Consider the following 12,390-nt stretch of genomic DNA (forward strand, 5'->3'; position numbering starts at 1 on the left):
CGGAAAAAATGGCCAAACAATGGAGCTGCCCAAAAGATTATAGGCAAAATGGCCGCACAATAAATATGGAATATATATATATACTAAAATATATATATAGGCATAGCAACAGTCGGCAGCAGCGGCGGCAACAACAAATGGGGCATAAATTACACATGGCCATAGAAAAATGATACGCCAACAACATGAAACAGATCATTTACTCATCATTTATAAATGCTCGCGGGAGCAAAGAGTGAGAGAGTGAAGAAGAGAGAGGGAGAGAGTGAGAGAGGGAGAGGGTGAGGGAGAGTGAAAGCGGAAGAGAGAGTAGAATTTTCTTTTTTGTGAAAGGGTATATTGGTGCGACACTGAAATTGAACTGCTACCCAACCAGGCGGCCATTCGTCCGTCTATCTCTCTGTCTTTCCGTCTATCGTTCCTGAGGAATCTAAAGGCTTGAAATTTGTCATATATATATATGAATTCAGTCGTTTAATAAAAGGTTTACCTCTTCCCGGTACGCCCACCAGGGGCGTGGAAAATCAGAATATGCTACTTATTTCTGGTATTTGAGAGACGTTCCTATTTGAAGTGCTAGAAAACTGAAATTTCGAATATCAATTGGCATTGGATTAAAATAAAATGGCGGATATATGTATATATGTACTTCCATCGAGACGGCACAAAAGTTGATACTAAAGTATAAGAGCTGGAGACCTTAAAGGAATATAAATGTAAAAAATAAAAAAAATAATTGATCTACTCTACTGCCCTTCTCTACTCTACTCATATCCTCCAGCTTGGAAGCTATAGAGTTGAGTCACTCACGAGACTCTTGCTTGACTCCAGTGAACGAGTATTATGCAGTCGGTAGCATTCAAATGCAATGTTCTCACTTATTTCGCTTTCTTTTTGGAGCTGGGCTCAAAATGATGTTAGGCACGAAAATTCCGTTTTGGCTGGCCAAGTTTCCGCTGCTCCTAATCGCATTACAATGAAAATTGATGATGATGTGGAATGCGAAATGTGAAATGGGAACACTGGAATGTTGCACAAAATAAACCAAATAACCAACAACAACAACAACAACTAGAAGAAGAAGAAAAAACTGACAAGAAACATAGAAACGATGCAACATATTTTGCTGCTGCTGCCACAAAGTGTGACCCGAACTGAATGGCAGTTGCCTCTGCTGCCGGTTGCTGCTGCTGCTGCTGTTGGCTGGTTGCAAACGCACTTAAATTCAATTGCCAAAGCCAACAGCAAGCAGCGGCAACAACAGCAAATATTGTCAAGCGAGCTGCCAGTTAACAAAGTTTTCAGCCCGAAAAACCAGAGCAGAGCGACGATTGCAGCCCGTTGGCTACTTAAACTGGCCAACGAGCCACCAATAGTAAATGCCATAAAAATATCCAGCACTATTGCTATACCTGTCTCACTCACACACACACACACACACACGCTTTGTCTGTGTGTAAACAACGATTGTGCCGAAATTGTGGAACGCATTTAATTGAATTGAAAAACTAAACATCTAACGGGAAACTAAAACAAGGCAATAAAACTGATGCTTAAATTCTCTGACACAACTAGCGGCAATTCACATTAACATCTAACAGTTGCTTAACATATGTTAACTATATGTATATAAGTAGATGTTGTTGGTTTTCTTAAATGTTAGAATTCACGATGAGACAAGTTTATATTTTGCAAAGTTGTCATAGGCATAGCTTCTCGAATTCCTAGACTTTTAGAACTCTCTAGATATTTTTTTTTATTGTCGCTTGAGGTTTCAAAATTCTGAAATGCATTCCAATATTTTTTTTTAGCTTTTTGTTTTGTTTTTGTTTACCTAGATTTTTAACTAGATGCTCTGATCTCGGCATTTCTAGAATTTTGGATTTCGAAATATATTGGTTAAGAATTATTCATTAAAAGATTTCCAAACTTTAAGATAGATGCCTTCGAAAATAGTATCTTAGACTTCCAGCTATTTCAACTCCTAAATGTTAAATAGCTTAGTTCAGTAATCAGGTATAAAATTTCTGAACTGAATCTTCTAGTCAGGAAGCTTTGATGACCTAGATTCCCATATTTCAAAATGTTCCTGAGCTATGTCTTTGAACTTCAGTAACCTATAGTCCAAAAACCTAGATTCCTTGATTCTCAGAATCGTTGTCTCCTTAGAACATTTTATTATAGAATTTTAGACCCCTATGCAACTAATCTTCTGCCCCTGCAACAGCATGTGCTAGAAATATTGAGTGATATAGTCATATTGATAAAAAGTTCTTAAGTGCTAGACACTTGGAACTTAAATACCCAGAGTCCAGGGGTCTTAACTAAAATATAGAAGAGGACTCAATCCTAGAGTTTTGCTGCTTAAAGACCTAGACTCCTACACTTGTACAGCTAAAGGGCGTAGAGCTCGAAACCCAATCAAGTCTTTTTCGAATTCCAGTCTGAATATGCTGGCTTCCTGCGGATCTAGCATCACTAGTTCAAAAGGTGAAGTTCTGCTCCTCGGTTCTTAAAGTGGTCCCGGTAATATTTTATGTAGAGCTTTATATTAAATAAGGATTTTATTAGTCTCCGCACCACACATCTCTGATTTACCCTCCACCCCACTCTGTCCTTAGAGTACTTTTCACATCATAACAAACCCTTGGCCTAATCAAAGCACAATGAGACCCTTTGGCAGTGAGGGTATTGAAAACATTTCGGCAATCGGGCCTAAAGAGAGCGCGACGCAGTTACGTTTCCAATTACACACTTGATGTTTAGAGTTCTGTGTGTGTGTGGGTGTGTGTGCGTGGGTGTGTGTATTGGCTGGTGTGTGTTGCCATGTTAAGTAATATGATGAGGCTTTAGCCTGGCCAAAAAGGTATTATCCGCGCAAAGTCAATTAGAACGGCGATGCCGTTTGCCCAGGTGCTGGCCAGGTGCAGCTCCGGCGTTACACAAGAGTCGAGGCCCGCGGCTGGCCGACAATGCGCATTAGGTGCGGCGGGGCGGCGGGTAGGCGCGGCTGTGTTTAGGTTTGGCATTTTGGATGCCTTTCAGCTAAAAGCGTGGGGCTTTCACATGACTCAATGAGCTTTATATGGCAGCCGAGGGTGGAGCGGGGAGGGGTTAAGGTGCTTGGACTTGTTTGTCAATTACGCCATGAATTGAAATATGCCAGGCAGGCAACAGACTACCTCCTGCTGCTGCTGCTCCTGCTACTGCTGCTCCTGCTCCTGCTGCTGCTTCTCCTGCTACTGCTGCTGCTGCTCTTATCCATTTAATGCCAATCTTGACTGCCGCGACGAGCGGCCTAACTGCCAAACTGGCTGGCAAGGCAGGTGGAAATCCGCAACGTAAGTTCACATTTTAAACGGAAGTTTTCGGCGTGCAACGAGCTAAGCTGAAATATTTAGAGCGCATTATGGACGCTCAAACTGCCGTTGAGCTGCAGGCATTTATCGTAAACTTCAACTGCCTGTGTGACGCGTCAAGGATTTGCCAAACATTTAGCCAACATGACACTTGCCAGCGCACACACCCTTTTAACGCCCCTTTAAATCCCTAGCAAAACCCTTGCCCAACTCAAACACACATATACACACACAGAGAGAGAGGCGTTGGCTAGCTGTGTAGGGCGCTCGACTATATCAATATGGGACATAAAAAACAATGACAACTCTGTTAAAAGGGGCCGTCGCTGCTTGCACTGGCAAAAGGGTTGCGTAACTGGAGTGGGGAGAGAGGCGAGTGGGGAGAGTGGGGAGAGGGGCGAGTGAGTTGTCCGAGAGAATCAGCTACGGCAACAATGAGAAATGCTAATCCAATTGTTGGGGCCTAGCCGGATCCACATTTGCACAGAGCTGACGCAGCTGTAGCTAAATAAGGATGTGATTGTAAATACACTGAGAAAAATCTGTGAGCATTAAGCTAAGAGTGAAACGGAAAATACGGAAATACGGAAGTTATAAGCTTTTCTAGGGAAGAGACTTTGCAACACTCAAATGATAGAAGTGAAAGAAAAGAATAAGTCGGTAAAAGATTTACTAATACTGAAAAGAAAAGAAAAGATAAAAAGAAAACGTGAGAGATAGCAAAAGCTAGAGAACAGCTAAATAAGAAGCAAATGAGAAAGGAAGCCTAGAAGATAACCTTGAGAGAATGAAGAACAGAAAAGGACATTGACAGAATAGGAATCATAAGAAAATAGAATGCAAAAATAAGAGAGCGAGGGAGAAAAAGGGCAATTGAAAGAGGAAAAGATAATGATATGCTCTGTCTATCTATTTCCGACTCTCCCACAAACTCACATAGGCGCATTATGTTGTCTCTTTCTCTCTCTCTTTGTCTCTCTTTTCGCCTTTACTTATTCTACGCTGTGTTCTCTTCTCTGGGGAGATAGATGCATATGTATTTCTGTCTAGAGGCATATATAGAACTAAGCAAAGCTACATTTGATTTCTCTCTCTTTCTCTCTCTCTCTCTCTCTCACGCTATTGTATACTTGCGCTAGACCTCACAGTATCCTCTCAATATCCTCGAGTATTTGTCTCCCTCTCCCTCTCTCTCATTCTCTCTCTCTCTCTCTCTCTCTCTGTCTCTCTACCTCTCTCTCTCTCTTCTATAATTGTACAGTATCCTTTATCTCTATCTCACTTTCCCTTCTATACTTGTACCAGCATCACAATATCCTCTCCTATTTCGTCAGCTCTCTCCTTCTCTCTCTCCCCCTGCCTATCTCCAAATACTTACTTCTTATAACTATCGAACTCCCTCCCTCCCTCCCTCTCTCCCACTCTCTCTCTCTCTCTCTCTCTTCAGCATCTTCCCTATCCTAACCTCTCCCCTCTTAAATTCACCTCATTCTAATGGCCAATATTTTTCAGCGCGAAATTACATGAATAATTCTAATCAAATTCAATTTAGCCTAATCTCAGTTCTTAGAAAGTCACCTTAATATTTTTTTGCGCAGTGCACTGAGGACGTCGTCCGACTACGTCTCGCCATGGCCGACTTGGCCATCGCCAGCGCCAGCAGCTATGAGTGTAATAAACATAAATAGGCATTATTTATTTATGTGACCGGCTGGAACTTTGGGGCTTACTTCTATTTGATGATGTATTAATTTCTCTCGATATGAGAGAGAAGAGAGAGAGAGAGTGAGAGAGTAGAGAACGATAGAGAAGATTCTGGTCCAGTTCCTGTGACTGTGCCTGTGCCTGTGCAAATTTGCTTGCACATTCCGACCAGGCATTAGTTTAATTGGCCAAGGCTTTTGTGAAATTGGCCAACTCGAATGCTGTCGCTGCTTTTGTTACTCCTGCGACTCCTGCTGCTGCTACTGCTGCTACTCCTGCTGCTGCTACTCCTGCTGCTACTGCTGCTGCTGCTGCTCCTTTGGCCTAATTGCACTTTTCGCTTGAGGAGCTTTCGCTTTTCCTAATGGCACGAAACGAGTTCAAAGCCGCTGCGCCAAGGCATTCGAATCGAATTCTGTTTCTTGGGGCCGCTTAGTTTTTCATTAGCCACGGGGCTAAGCCTTTTGATGACCGTCTTTTAACTCTAATTAACTGCTAATAGGCAATAAATCATTATTACTCAAATTTCGACTTGGCCGTGCTAAACAATAAAAGCGAAATGCGCCCACACACACACACACAGACACAGAGACACACCAACACACACATACGTGCATAGAAATAAATTCATTAAATAATTTCTGCTTGACCAAAACGACTCGGCCAATACACTTACAATGCCAGAGAAAGCCAGAGAAATGAGAATTATTTCTAGATCTATGTAGACAAGTGTTTCTATTCCATTTTGTTCCTAGTATGATGGGACACTTTTAAACCAAATTCAACTACCAATTCCATTATGTGCCTAAGCTCGATCTTTTTTTCTTCAAATATATGATGTGTGTTAAAATATATTTATTATTTAATTTGTTATTTATTTGTAATGAAATTAATTCAAATCAATCATAATATCTTTTTTTAATGATAATATGATCAATAATATATAATAATAATTTTTATTTATATTAACGTGAACAAATTATTTTTTTTTTTTTTTTAATAAATTCATATCAGAATATAAATTAATTTTGTAATATATTTTTCTTTTATTTATTTTATTTCATGTTTTTATTTTTTTTTTACTTTTTTTATAATTATATTAATTTTTTCAGGTTTTATATATTTAAAATAAAAAATTTAAAAATTATATTTAAGAAAAAAAGGAGTATAATATATTTCCCTAGAAATAAAATAAACATAAAATTGTACAAAGGCAAAAAAGACTTAAAAATAAGTTGTTTTTTTTTTTTTATTATTTAAAATATTTCGCACATATATATTGCGGCACATACATGTTGCTGTCTAGCTTAACATATTTATTATAAATATTATTTTATTTTTAATAGATATAAGAATAATTATTGTTCAGCTCAACGGAACTCAAATCCTGCGCAACAGTCAAACGTCTACCGTTAGCTAACATACCCAGCTAACCCATTTGCAGGGCGCAAAGTGTATCATAATTCATAAATAAAGTGTGACTAATGCCAATGGCGACGCCAGTGACAACAACAGCGACAGCGACAGCAACAACAACAGTAAAAATCCAAGACGAGAACAGTTGAGGAAATGTAACTGCAATCCATTAAACAATAAAATGTATTTATTATTTATTATGATTACACTTTGCACATTGTTTTAGCCTGAGTGTGCGAGTGTGTGAGTGTGTGAGTGTGTGTATTGTGGAGGCTTGCCACGATTTAAGTGGTAATTACACTGAGCTGCCCCTTTTTTGGTGCCCCACCCATCAACATATGACGTGCGCCGCCCACACTCGAAGCAAATGGAAATCATAAACATGAAGGCTAAAAGCGCCTGGCAAATGAGGCCGAACCGACTAACCAAAGAGGGACAGAAAGAGAGAGAGAGAGAGAGAGAGAAGAGGCTAAAGCAGATCATAAGCGTAAAGTGCTGCCAACGGACAGCCTCGGCTCAAGCGTAACAAATGCAATAAATGCGAAAGCGAAAAAAAAGAGGCGACAACAACTTGGGCGGGCGAGTGGGTGGGCGTGGCAGGGCCGAGAGAGAGAGAGAGAGAGAGAGAGAGAGAGAGTGGGGGCGAGTGTGCCCTGGTAGCCATAATAATAATTCGTAAATTGATTGTGTTTAGTGAAGTTTGAATAAATTCACTCAAACGGGCAGCAGCAGCTCGAGAAGGCAGCAGCAGCAGCAGCAGCAGCAGCAGGATAATCCACTAAAATTTACAACAAACGGAAACAGCAACAGGAAGGCAACAATAAATGCACACAAAGAGAGAAAGAGATGAAGAAGTGTAGCAAAATGTAGCAAATAAAAATAAATTTGTGCAAAGCTTGAGAGAGAAAGAAAGAGAGAGAGAGAGGGAGAGGGAAGGCAAGCAGGCAGAAGCCAGCGAACATATGCGCGTTGATGAGTTACGGGACGAATAAGGACAAAGGGGCAGGATCAATGCTGGGCGGGAAGGGGCCGATGTGTGTGTGTGTGTGTGTAGTAGCCGGAAGAGGGCAAAGGATAACGGGAGGAAGGCGTGGGCAGCGCTTATAAATGAAATAAAAATGGAAAGCAAAGCAAAACTTATGACTGCCAGCAGATAAAGCAAAAGCTACCAGCCAAGGACCAAGCCAGCAAGGGCCAAGGACCAAGGACCAAGCACCGAGGCAAGCCAAGCCGGGACAATTCTTTTCTTTTTTTTTTGTTCGCTCGCCTGGACTATCAAAGTGAAATGCTAAAGCAGCCAAAAATCCACGAAATAATGGCAACATAACATGAAACAACTGTGACAACAACAACAGCAATAACAACAACAACAACAACAACAACAACAATGGCAACAACTGCGTGGCAGCAGCAGCTGTAGTCATGCAGCTGATAGCATGAAATCCTTGCTTTGCTGGCTTGCCACGGTGTTGGCATCGCCATTTGATGTCATTTGGCATCATCATCAATATGGCTAAAAGGACAATGCGTTAAATGCGCCACACACACAACGTGAGAAGGAGAGGGAGAGCGAGAGAGGGAGAGAGAGAGAGAGAGACAGGAGGGCACTCAATGGAGTGAAGCTATACTGACAGCTGCGACTGGACTGGGCAGTGAGTGAGCATATTTTCAATGGCAAAAGCCTGCCACGCATACACACACACACACGCACAGAAACACAGGCACACGCACTCACACAGCCTCCCGAAAAATAGGAAAAAGTGCTAAAAACTAGGCAGTGCCATTAAAGGACTTTCCACGCACATTTTCATAGTGGCTCAATAATTTCTGTAGCATTTCCACAGTTTTTTGTTTTTCATTTAGCTTTCGGTTAAAGATGATCAAAAAGAATTCGGTGCTGTAAACAAAAGGCGAAAACAAAAGATTTCTATGGCAAGGGCAGCTAGATTAATATTACAGTGCGCACAATAGTATGCTATGATTTATCATCTAAGACCTAGCCAAGACGCAAACCGAGCCACAAAAACCATTGCATACTTTTAGCTGCTGTGCTTAAGTCGCTCGCTCACTCGCTCGCTCGCCGCCATCGACAAGCCCATAAATATGCATTGTGTCACATTAGCCATACGTGTGAGTGTGTGAGTGTGTGCGTGCCTGTGTGTGTGTGTGCGTTGTAACATGTCACTGGAGGTTAATAGATTTTCTTTAGGAAAAGCACTTGCAAACTGCATGTCACGATGTCAGTGCAAAACATAAAGCAAAGCACTGCCAACTCAGCGAGCGGGCGGCGCCTGCTCGGCCAGCCGTAGGCTTTCTCTGCAATTTCTACTGTTTTCTAGTTGTTTTCCCACTTCTTTCCAACAGGCAGCCAGACAGTCGCTTCCGGTCGGCCTAACACATTGATAAACTACACTTGCGCTAAACTTTGATATGCCTGCAAAGTGATTTAAGTCATTTTTCCTTTCGTTCACTCTCTCACTTACTATCTGGAACACTTTTATAGCAGTTCTTTAAGTGTTTTATGTGGTTGCCAACCGACTGGTAAGGATTGTTGAATAATGGTTTATAATCGTTATATACATACGTGCAATATGGCAAGGGAATTCAGGAAGAGTTGGACGATTTCCTTTACACATTTTATATTTCAAGCGAAATATTTTATATATTTTAGATTTGATTTAGTTTGAGATATAATTCATTTATTTATTTTTATTTTCTCCTTTTTAAAGTTAGATATTTAATATTTTTATGTATTAATTTTGTGTTTTGCTTTTTATTTTATGAACTTAACGAGTTTTCCTTTATTTTTTTAAATAATACTAGCTGGCCCGGCAAACGTTGCATTGCCCTCTATATTATTTCTAGGTAAAAAATTGTTGAAAGCTATGTTGTTCAGGCTGGGATACACTGATAAATTTATTAATCGGATTTTCATTCAAGCACCTTGTTGTAAACGACATTCTTCGTTTTTTGGTCGGGTGCAAGAACAAATAATGCGGATCGTTTGCCAACACGTGAGCATGCCACGTACAATTGACCATGAGAAAAACACGCATTTTCTAGATTGAGGCCACAAATAGTCAAAGATTGGCCCTGTGACTTGTTGATCGTCATGGCGAAGGCAAGACGAAGCGGGAATTGAATTCGTTTAAATTCAAAGGGCATATCTGTTGAGCTCATCGGAATCCTAGGAATAAGAACTTCCTCATCTTTAAATTTTCCTTTGAGTATCAACGCGTGAATCACATTGCTCATCAGTTTTCTTATCACCAAACGCGTTCCATTGCACAGTTTTGGTTGGTTTAAATTTCTAAGCATGCAAATCATGGAGAATTGCTCTTTTCATAGCTGTGTTCATTTCTTGACGCCGGTCAAGTTGTTCTTCCATATTGCCCATGAAGTATATTTGCAAGAATTTTTGCTGTGCATCTTCAATAGGTTGCAATGATCCAATGCGATGGCAAATCTGGCCTTGAATCTTTAAATTCAAAGCCATAGTTATAGTTATATTTACAAACACTATTTACAGAAATCTAACAAACTACATTATTCAAAATTTTTTTTTGGCAGTCATAGAAAATAAAATTTTTAACGTAAATTACCTTAAATATCCGTCTCCAATATTTTCCGCCCCAAATTATGTCATTTGGAAACAGGCATTGTATTTTTGAGTGTTCGCTAGAAAATGTCGTGATTCTAGTGTTTCGCCATAAAGCAGGGAACGCAATGGCTATGGTGACCGCTAATGGCAATGTCACTTTACCACTAAGGCAGCACAAACCGGGCGTTTCACCAGCAAACTTCAATGCGCCACAATGCTAGCAAACAACGTCCATTGGACCAATGCAAACTAAACGATTCAAGCTGTAATCAATGGTGCAATCATATCGAAACGCTGCTCGATTCAAATCAATCCTTGAACCATTTCTTATTGCCATTTCACGGGCTGCCTCTCTTTGAGAAGCACGAATTAAGGCCCTTCTTCCCTGGGTACTAACGCGGAGCCTTTCTCGGGCGATTTCTCGCTCTTCGTCAGATAATTGACTCGCGCTATTCCGTTGCCTAATTGCATTATGGGTCCGCCGGGAAAGATTAGATCTTCTAGGACGCGGCATTTTTATTAATAGTAATACTGCCCTCGCACAAAACCATATAAAACAATCGAGAAATATAAATATAAATAATTTACACAAATTTATGTTTGAGACAAACAAATACCTGAACTTTCGAGATATTTAGCTTTTGTAAAAGTCCAAAAATACAATTTTTAATAATTAACTTTTTTTTTTTAATTTCGAATTTTGAATTTTGAATTTTTTATTTATTTTTGATTGTTAGGTTTTAATCTTTTGATTTTTTTTTTAATTTTTGCAGATTTTTGATTTGAAATATTTATAAAGTTTAAAAGTCCGAAAATATAAAAAGCCAAAAATACACTTTTTAATAATTACCTTTTTTTTTTTTAATTTCGAATTTTTAATTTTTTATTTATTTTTTGAACAGTCAGGTTTTAATCTTTTGATTTTTTGCAGATTTTTGATTTGAAATATTTTTCCTTTTGATTTGAAAAATTTTTTTTTTTTTTTTTTTTTTTTTTTTTTTTTTTTTTTTTTTGAATAGTCAGGTCTGCTCGAGGTCAGGAGACCGTAGACTGACTGACTACATTTGTTTATTTACTTCTACACTATTGTCAAAACTGTCACTGTTACCAAGCCTACTGGGTATAAAAAAAATTTGAACATTTGGGGAAAAAACCGCGTTTTTCAAGTATTCGGCAAATTTTTTCAGTATTTTTAAGACCCTATACTAAACTCGTTGCGGAGACAAATCCAACAAATCAAAAACCATGAAAATTGGTTCAGCCCAAATCAAGTTATAAGCAGTCTTCACTTTTACACAACTTTCTTTTATATATATAGATTAAATTTAAAATAATGATTAAACTGAATCATTTTGAAATAATTACTCAATTTTTGAATCTTAAAATAAAAATAAAATTAAATTATTGTTTATTCTTTGCTCTATATTTTTTAATTTTTATTTTTGTTATTTTTTATATTTTAGTTTTTGTTTCTTTATTTTTTTTTTTTAATTTTTTGCATTCTTATTAATTTTCTTATTTTTATTACATTTTTGTATTATTATTGGTATTTAAAATTTATTTATTTAATTTAAAAAATTCCTTTTTTTTATATAAATTTGCTTTTTTATTTGCAAAAAAAAAAAAAAAAAAAAAAAAAAAAAAGTAAGTCTATAAAAATTACTAAAATAATAAGTCTATATTTTACTGGCAAACTCTTTAGGCCGTCTTTTAGCACAACTATTTGCAGACATGTTCTAAATTTGCCTCACCCCTTTTTTTAATACATTATTATGTAGCATACTTTTGAGCGCGCATGAAAATTAATTAAATTAAAAGATATAATTCTCTTTTTATTTACTAGCAGCAAAAGGCAATCTAAAATAAATGAAAGTAATGAAAAGATTAAGATAGCTTAAATCGAAAAGGAAAAACCAGATGCAAAGCATTTTTTGCTGGTCAAATCAGATGAGATGAGTTTAATTGGCAAGAAGAAAACCCAGCTCAAAATTTGAGCAGAAAGAGAGAGAGAGAGAGAGAGGAAGAGAGAGAGAAGTATGTTTGAGCGTTGCGTGCGTTTCTTTCGCTTTTCAGTGAGCGGGAAAAGCCCAGGCTGTACGCCTTTTACTTTTTTGCCAGGGCCACAAAGCAGGCGCAAGCTTTATTACAATTTGCTGGAACAGCAGCAGCAGCAGCAGCACCAGCAAACACCACCTACACAACAACAACAACAACAACAACAAGCAGCAGGAGCAGCAACAGCAAAGAGAACAACAAATAAGAAAGGCAACAACTTCTCCGGCAGCAGCTAATGGATTCTATTTAACTTCC

The 12,390-nt window shown here is 38.6% G+C and overlaps 1 long non-coding RNA gene across 2 annotated transcripts; it reads right to left on the reverse strand.

Moving 5' to 3' along the window:
* Positions 1-9,363: 9,363 nt before the first annotated feature.
* Positions 9,364-11,399, reverse strand: LOC149269581 (uncharacterized). 2 transcript variants are annotated; one of them, XR_016269252.1, is made up of 3 exons: positions 10,698-11,399; positions 10,082-10,611; positions 9,364-9,957 (listed from the first exon to the last, which is right to left on the reverse strand). It is a non-coding gene; the product is annotated as an uncharacterized LOC149269581 (long non-coding RNA). The 2 variants fall into 2 exon arrangements; XR_016269251.1 differs by having other exon boundaries at positions 10,082-11,399.
* Between the last annotated feature and the right edge of the window lie 991 nt (positions 11,400-12,390).

This window comes from Drosophila arizonae, chromosome 3, assembly GCF_054131065.1.
Source record: "Drosophila arizonae isolate 15081-1271.41 chromosome 3, UAZ_ARI_1.0, whole genome shotgun sequence".
Taxonomy (NCBI): Eukaryota; Metazoa; Arthropoda; class Insecta; order Diptera; family Drosophilidae; genus Drosophila; species Drosophila arizonae.